Source organism: Oncorhynchus kisutch, unplaced genomic scaffold, assembly GCF_002021735.2.
Source record: "Oncorhynchus kisutch isolate 150728-3 unplaced genomic scaffold, Okis_V2 Okis07a-Okis12b_hom, whole genome shotgun sequence".
Taxonomy (NCBI): Eukaryota; Metazoa; Chordata; class Actinopteri; order Salmoniformes; family Salmonidae; genus Oncorhynchus; species Oncorhynchus kisutch.
The window spans coordinates 6,169,914-6,178,859 of NW_022261984.1; the positions used below are offsets into that span (position 1 = coordinate 6,169,914).

Below are 8,946 nucleotides of genomic sequence, written 5' to 3' on the forward strand. Positions count from 1 at the left end.
TATAAGCTTGTTTTACTCCATTGTTTGTAAACAAACACTGTAGCCTGTAGCTTCAAAATGTTATAAAACTATGATCACGTGGATGGTCAGTCCCTGCATCCAGATCTTTGTCTATGAATCTGAGAGCGGTTCTATTTTTCCTGCCCCGCCTCTCAGCGGTTTACCAAAATAAAGTGGCCATTTTATTGTAGTTTGAATCCCAGATTGCCCCTTTTATAAGGCATTTATCTGTCTCTGTGAGCCAGAGTGTTTTGTCTGTGTTTGAGCAGACGTTCTGTCTGTGAGTGTGTTCCTTTCAGATGAAATAGCTGTGATACTATGGGGACCTAAACTATCAGCAGTCTATCTCCTGTGTGTGTGTGTGTGTGTGTGTGTGTGTGTGACGTGTGGGCGTGTGCTCGTTTCAGATGGTGAACAGCTGGTGTGTGTGAAAGTGTGTTTTGTATCTTGTTGAGTCAAGGGAGGCTGGTGTGTGTGCTTTCAGAAACCAGCTTTCAGAGGTTGGTTTGTGTGTGTAATTCTCTCTCTTTCTCTCTCGTGTGCATCTATGTATGCTTATGCATGTCTCTGTGTGTGTGTCCTCTTTGTGTGGCTACGTGTGTGTGTGTGTGTGTGTGTGTGTGTGTGTGTGTGTGTGTGTGTGTGTGTCCAGGTACAGGAGCGGAGAATGCAGAGGAGCGTCTGGTGAACTACCTGTTGAGTCCAGAGCGTTATAACAAACTGATCCGTCCTGCTGTTAACAAGAGCCAGCAGGTTACCATCTCTATACAGGTGTCTCTGTCACAGCTCATTAGTGTGGTGGGTACACACACACACACGCACACACACACAAACACAGAGGCATGTGTGCACTATCACACACACACTCACACAGACACAGAGGACCATACACACACATGCCTGAAAACATTTCTATAACACACTGAGCAGAACATTAACATACAGACACTATGTCACCATTTCTATAACACACTGAGCAGAACATTAACGTACAGACACTATGTCACCATTTCTATAACACACTGAGCAGAACATATGTCACCATTTCTATAACACACTGAGCAGAACATATGTCACCATTTCTATAACACACTGAGCAGAACATTAACGTACAGACACTATGTCACCATTTCTATAACACACTGAGCAGAACATTAACATACAGACACTGTCACCATTTCTATAACACACTGAGCAGAACATTAACGTACAGACACTATGTCACCATTTCTATAACACACTGAGCAGAACATTAACGTACAGACACTATGTCACCATTTCTATAACACACTGAGCAGAACATATGTCACCATTTCTATAACACACTGAGCAGAACATTAAGTACAGACACTATGTCACCATTTCTATAACACACTGAGCAGAACATATGTCACCATTTCTATAACACACTGAGCAGAACATTAACATACAGACACTATGTCACCATTTCTATAACACACTGAGCAGAACATATGTCACCATTTCTATAACACACTGAGCAGAACATATGTCACCATTTCTATAACACACTGAGCAGAACATTAACATACAGACACTATGTCACCATTTCTTTGTCTTTCAGAATGAGAGAGAACAGATTATGACCACCAACCTCTGGCTGTTCCAGGTGATGGTCTTTACACTTCCAGCTCTAACAGGCCCCAGTTAACCAACACTGTGGATGACTCCCAAATGCCTCTGTTCCCCTGTATATATTCTCTATATAGTGTGGCACGTTATACCAGTGCCCAGTAGTGCACTATAGGACAGGGCTCTCCAACCCTGTTCCTGGAGAGATACCCTCCTGTAGCTTTTAATTCCAACCCTGTTCCTGGAGAGCTACCCTCCTGTAGCTTTTAATTCCAACCCTGTTCCTGGAGAGAAACCCTCCTGTAGGTTTTAACTCCAACCCTGTTCCTGGAGAGAAACCCTCCTGTAGGTTTTAACTCCAACCCTGTTCCTGGAGAGAAACCCTCCTGTAGGTTTTAACTCCAACCCTGTTCCTGGAGAGAAACCCTCCTGTAGGTTTTAACTCCAACCCTGTTCCTGGAGAGAAACCCTCCTGTAGGTTTTTAACTCCAACCCTGTTCCTGGAGAGATACCCTCCTGTAGGAGTAGCTCTCCAGGAACAGGGTTGGAGTTAAAACCTAAGGACAGTAGCTCTCCAGGAACACGGTTGGAGAGCCCTGCTATATAGGGACTAGGATGCTATTTGGGATGTTCATATTGTAATCACCACATATTATATCATTGTACATTATCTCAGTGTTTGAAATGTTGAGCTGTGTGTGTTTCTGGGTGGTGTAGTTTATGGGTCCCTGTCTGTCTCTGTCTCCAGGAGTGGAATGACTACAGACTGAGATGGGACCCAGAGAAATACGAAGGCATCAAAAAACTACGAATCCCATCTCAACACATCTGGCTTCCTGATATTGTTCTCTACAACAAGTATGTAACGCAGGTGCAGTGTGTGTGTGTGTGTCATAATGAAATGGAATCCTATTCACATGTCATACATTTATAGATGTATATGGATTACTGTATTGTTGCAGATGTTTGTGTGTGTTTGTGTGTGTGCCTTTCAGCATGTGTGTGTGTGTGCCTTTCAGCATGTGTGTGTGTGCCTTTCAGCATGTGTGTGTGTGCCTTTCAGCATATGTGTGTGTGTGTGCCTTTCAGCATATGTGTGTGCGTGTGTTTTTCAGCATGTGTGTGTTTGTGTGTGCTTTTCAGCATGTGTGTGTGTGTGTGTTTGTGTGTGTGTGTGTGTGTGTGTGTACCTTTGTTCATGTGTGTATCTGTGTGTGTATAAGTCCCTCGTCCTAGTAGAGACATTCTGACATTCTGAATCCACAACGCTCATGTGGAAAATCCACAGCTAAAATAAGCTTTATGTTTCTACGGTGATTTTTAATTGAAATTTAGTGCAGAAATAATGGTCCTGATGTCTCCTCAAGGACCAGGCTGTTAACGAGGGGGAGGGATTAACGAGGAACAGTTAATTAATGTGGAATAATCACACCTCGTTATCACACCAGTCTGTACATACTATCTGTCTGTTAGTGGTTCCACCTTTACTCAACCCTGCAGTGTGTGTGTGTGTTCTCATGTTAGCATTTGTGTGTGTGTGTGTATGCGTGTGTGTATGTGTATGTGTGTGTGTATATGTGTGTGTATGTGTGTGTGTGTGTGTGTGTGTGTGTGTGTGCGTGTGTGTGTGTGTATGTGTGTTCTCGTGTGTGTGTGTGTTCTCATGTTAGCATTTGTGTGTGTGTGTGTGTGCGTGTGTGTGTGCGTGTGTGCGTGCGTGTGTGTGTGTGTGTGTGTGTTCTCGTGTGTGTGTGTGTGTGTGTGTTCTCATGTTAGCATTTGTGTGTGTGTGTGTGTGTGTGTTATTGATGTGGACTCTCTCTCCCCTGCAGTGCGGACGGTGTGTACGAGGTCTCCTTCTATTGCAACGCCGTGGTGTCCAACACAGGAGACATCTTCTGGCTCCCGCCTGCCATCTACAAGTCAGCCTGCGCCATCGAGGTCCAGCACTTCCCCTTCGACCAGCAGGTAGCTGTTGGTGTTGTTGTAATATGGTTGTTGTTGATGCTGTCTTTGATCTGTGCCTCTGGGGGCTGTTGCAGAAGGCTGGACCAATGAGTGACAGTTAACTGTCCTTTTGAGAAATATAGACTTAAAATTGACATGGTATAATTGACATGGTATAATTGTCATGGTATTATTGTCATGGTATAATTGACATGGTATAATTGACATGGTATAATTGTCATGGTATAATTGTCATGGTATAATTGACATGGTATAATTGACATGGTATAATTGACATGGTATAATTGTCATGGTATAACTGTCATGGTATTATTGTCATGTTATAATTGACATGGTATAATTGTCATGGTATTATTGTCATGGTATAATTGTCATGGTATTATTGTCATGGTATAATTGTCATGTTATAATTGACATTGTATAATTGTCATGATATTATTGTCATGGTATAATTGTCATGGTATTATTGTCATGGTATAATTATCATGGTATTATTGTCATGATATAATTATCATGGTATAATTGTCATGTTATAATTGACATTTTATTTATTTATTTTACCTTTATTTAACCAGGTAGGCAAGTTGAGAACAAGTTCTCATTTACAATTGCGACCTGGCCAAGATAAAGCAAAGCAGTTCGACAGATACAACAACACAGAGTTACACATGGAGTAAAACAAACATACAGTCAATAATACAGTATAAACAAGTCTAAATACGATGTGAGCAAAAGAGGTGAGAAGGGAGGTAAAGGCAAAAAAAGGCCATGGTGGCAAAGTAAATACAATATAGCAAGTAAAACACTGGAATGGTAGTTTTGCAATGGAAGAATGTGCAAAGTAGAAATAAAAATAATGGGGTGCAAAGGAGCAAAATAAATAAAAATTAAATCCAGTAGGGAAAGAGGTAGTTGTTTGGGCTAAATTATAGGTGGGCTATGTACAGGTGCAGTAATCTGTGAGCTGCTCTGACAGTTGGTGCTTAAAGCTAGTGAGCGAGATAAGTGTTTCCAGTTTCAGAGATTTTTGTAGTTCGTTCCAGTCATTGGCAGCAGAGAACTGGAAGGAGAGGCGGCCAAAGAAAGAATTGGTTTTGGGGGTGACTAGAGAGATATACCTGCTGGAGCGTGTGCTACAGGTGGGAGATGCTATGGTGACCAGCGAGCTGAGATAAGGGGGGACTTTACCTAGCAGGGTCTTGTAGATGACATGGAGCCAGTGGGTTTGGCGACGAGTATGAAGCGAGGGCCAGCCAACGAGAGCGTACAGGTCGCAATGGTGGGTAGTATATGGGGCTTTGGTGATAAAACGGATTGCACTGTGATAGACTGCATCCAATTTGTTGAGTAGGGTATTGGAGGCTATTTTGTAAATGACATCGCCAAAGTCGAGGATTGGTAGGATGGTCAGTTTTACAAGGGTATGTTTGGCAGCATGAGTGAAGGATGCTTTGTTGCGAAATAGGAAGCCAATTCTAGATTTAACTTTGGATTGGAGATGTTTGATGTGAGTCTGGAAGGAGAGTTTACAGTCTAACCAGACACCCAGGTATTTGTAGTTGTCCACGTATTCTAAGTCAGAGCCGTCCAGAGTAGTGATGTTGGACAGGCGGGTAGGTGCAGGTAGCGATCGGTTGAAGAGCATGCATTTAGTTTTACTTGTATTTAAGAGCAATTGGAGGCCACGGAAGGAGAGTTGTATGGCATTGAAGCTTGCCTGGAGGGTTGTTAACACAGTGTCCAAAGAAGACATGGTATTATTGACATGGTATAATTATCATGGTATAATTGTCATGGTTTTATTGTCATGGTATAATTGACATGTTATAATTGACATGGTATAATTGACATGGTATTATTGTCATGGTATAATTGTCATGGTATTATTGTCATGGTATAATTGACATGTTATAATTGACATGGTATAATTGTCATGGTATTATTGTCATGGTATAATTGTCATGGTATTATTGTCATGGTATAATTGACATGTTATACTTGACATGGTATAATTGTCATGGTATTATTGTCATGGTATAATTGTCATGGTATTATTGTCATGGTATAATTGACATGGTATAATTGTCATGGTATAATTGACATGTTATACTTGACATGGTATAATTGTCATGGTATAATTGTCATGGTATTATTGTCATGGTATAATTGACATGGTATAATTGACATGGTATAATTGACATGGTATAATTGTCATGGTATAATTGACATGGTATAATTGTCATGGTATAATTATCATGGTATAATTGTCATGGTATAATTATCATGGTATAATTGTCATGGTATAATTATCATGGTATAATTATCATGGTATAATTGTCATGGTATAATTATCATGGTATAATTGACATGGTATAATTGTCATGGTATAATTATCATGGTATAATTGTCATGGTATAATTATCATGGTATAATTATCATGGTATAATTGTCATGGTATAATTGTCATGGTATAATTGTCATGGTATAATTGTCATGGTATAATTATCATGGTATAATTGTCATGGTATAATTGACATGGTATAATTGTCATGGTATAATTGACTCGACAACAACAACCAATATAGAAATCCAATGTTCTTAATCAAATAGAAAAGTTACATGTAGCTGTTTATTAAAGTTATCTGTCTGCTTTAACAATCCTGTTTACTGGAATATCCCACTGGTCTGACTGCTGCTGTCTGACTGCTGCTGTCTGACTGCTGCTGTCTGACTGCTGCTGTCTGACTGCTGCTGTCTGACTGATGCTGTCTGACTGCTGCTGTCTGACTGCTGCTGTCTGACTGCTGCTGTCTGACTGCTGCTGTCTGACTGATGCTGTCTGACTGATGCTGTCTGACTGATGTTGTCTGACTGATGTTGTCTGACTGCTGCTGTCTGACTGCTGCTGTCTGACTGCTGCTGTCTGACTGCTGCTGTCTGACTGCTGCTGTCTGACTGATGTTGTCTGACTGCTGCTGTCTGACTGATGCTGTCTGACTGATGCTGTCTGACTGATGTTGTCTGACTGATGTTGTCTGACTGCTGCTGTCTGACTGATGCTGTCTGACTGATGCTGTCTAACTGATGCTGTCTGACTGCTGCTGTCTGACTGCTGCTGTCTGATGTGATGCTGTCTGACTGATGCTGTCTGATGTGATGCTGTCTGACTGATACTGTCTGATGTGATGCTGTCTGACTGATGCTGTCTGACTGATGCTGTCTGATGTGATGCTGTCTGACTGATGCTGTCTGACTGATGCTGTCTGATTGATGCTGTCTGACTGCCTCTGTCTGACTGATGCTGTCTGATGTGATGCTGTCTGATGTGATGCTGTCTGATGTGATGCTGTCTGATGTGATGCTGTCTGATGTGATGCTGTCTGACTGATGCTGTCTGACTGATGCTGTCTGACTGCTGCTGTCTGACTGATGCTGTCTGATGTGATGCTGTCTGACTGATGCTGTCTGATGTGATGCTGTCTGACTGATGCTGTCTGACTGATGCTGTCTGACTGCTGCTGTCTGACTGATGCTGTCTGATGTGATGCTGTCTGACTGATGCTGTCTGATGTGATGCTGTCTGACTGATGCTGTCTGATGTGATGCTGTCTGACTGATGCTGTCTGGTTGTCTGATGTCACTGATGTTGTCTGACTGATGCTGTCTGGTTGTCTGATGTCACTGATGTTGTCTGACTGATGCTGTCTAGTTGTCTGATGTCACTGATGTGGTCTGACTGATGCTGTCTGGTTGTCTGATGTCACTGATGTTGCCTGATCTATCTATCCATCTAGAACTGCACGCTCAAGTTCCGCTCGTGGACCTACGACCACACCGAAGTCGACCTCATCCTCACCAGCGACTTCGCCAGCCGGGACGACTTCACGCCGAGCGGCGAGTGGGACATCGTGTCGCTGCCCGCCCGCAAGAACGAAGACCCCGACGACATCACTTACCTGGACATCACCTACGACTTTGTCATCAAGAGGAAGCCTCTGTTCTACACCATCAACCTGATCATCCCCTGTGTCCTCATCACCTCTCTGGCCATCCTGGTCTTCTACCTGCCCTCTGACTGTGGGGAGAAGATGACCCTGTGTATCTCTGTCCTGCTGGCCCTCACTGTCTTCCTGCTGCTCATCTCTAAGATAGTACCGCCCACCTCTCTGGCAGTGCCTCTCATAGGTAGGTAGAAACCGCCCACCTCTCAGGCTGTGTCTCTCATAGGTAGGTAGAACAGCCCACCTCGCCGGCTGTGCCTCTCATAGGTAGGTAGAACCGCCCACCTCTCTGGCTGTGCCTCTCATAGGTAGGTAGACGTAGTGGGTTGGTTTGTTCTGGTCAATTTCTCTATACATTTTAAGAAATTAATATTAATTTAAGTACTGCATTTTTTTTAAATTCCATGTGGGGAATTCCTCTCTCTCTCCGTGTGTGTGTGTGTGTGTGTGTGTGTGTGTGTGTGTGTGTGTGTGTTTGTGTGTGTGTAAATGAACCAACCTCTCCTCTCCAGGTAAATACCTGATGTTCACTATGGTGTTGGTCACCTTCTCCATCGTGACCTGTGTGTGTGTGTGTGTGTGTGTGTGTTAATTAACCAACCTCTCCTCTCCAGGTAAATACCTGATGTTCACTATGGTACTGGTCACCTTCTCTATCGTGACCAGTGTGTGTGTCCTCAACGTTCACCACCGCTCCCCGTCCACCCACCACATGCCTGACTGGGTCAAACGCCTCTTCCTGCTCCGCCTCCCCGCCTTCCTCCTCATGAGACGACCCGGGAACAATAACGTCCAGGAAAAAGTTAGACGGAAGCACGCCACTGCCGGGAACACCACCTCCGCGAACCCTGGAAATTCCCGAGGAGGGGCGAAAAAGCGCTATTTCCGACATCAAGCTGGGAGGAATCCAGACGGACTCTGACTCGTTCTATGTGAAAGAGGATTCGGCCCGGAAGTATTGGCTGGAAGGTGGGAGACGTGTCGGGGGACGGCAGTGTCCCGGAGATCAGGCGTCGCGTGGCGGTCCAGTGGGACGCTGACCTGGAGGAGGCGGTGGATTGAGTGAGGTATATCGCTGAACACATGAAGACGGAGGACGGAGATGAAGGGGTGAGGAGGAGGAGGAGGAGGAGGAGGAGGAGGAGGAGGAGGATGGAATCTGTTCAAATGATCTGATGGTAGATTTGTAAATAGCATATCCTAATTTTTACAATCACACAAGCATCTCTCTTTTCAACCAATCCCTCATTTCTCATCTGTCTCAAAAAATCGAGTCTCCTCCTGTTCCCTCCGCTCTTTCTGTCTCTCCTCTCTCGGTCTAACAAATCCGGTTAACTCTCGGATCATCTCAAAACAAATCTCGGCTCCTCTCTCTCTCTCTCTCTCT

The 8,946-nt window shown here is 43.7% G+C and overlaps 1 pseudogene; it reads left to right on the forward strand.

Moving 5' to 3' along the window:
- LOC116360185 (neuronal acetylcholine receptor subunit beta-2-like) overlaps window positions 1–8,946 on the forward strand; it is a 25,873-nt pseudogene that overhangs the window by 14,574 nt on the left and 2,353 nt on the right.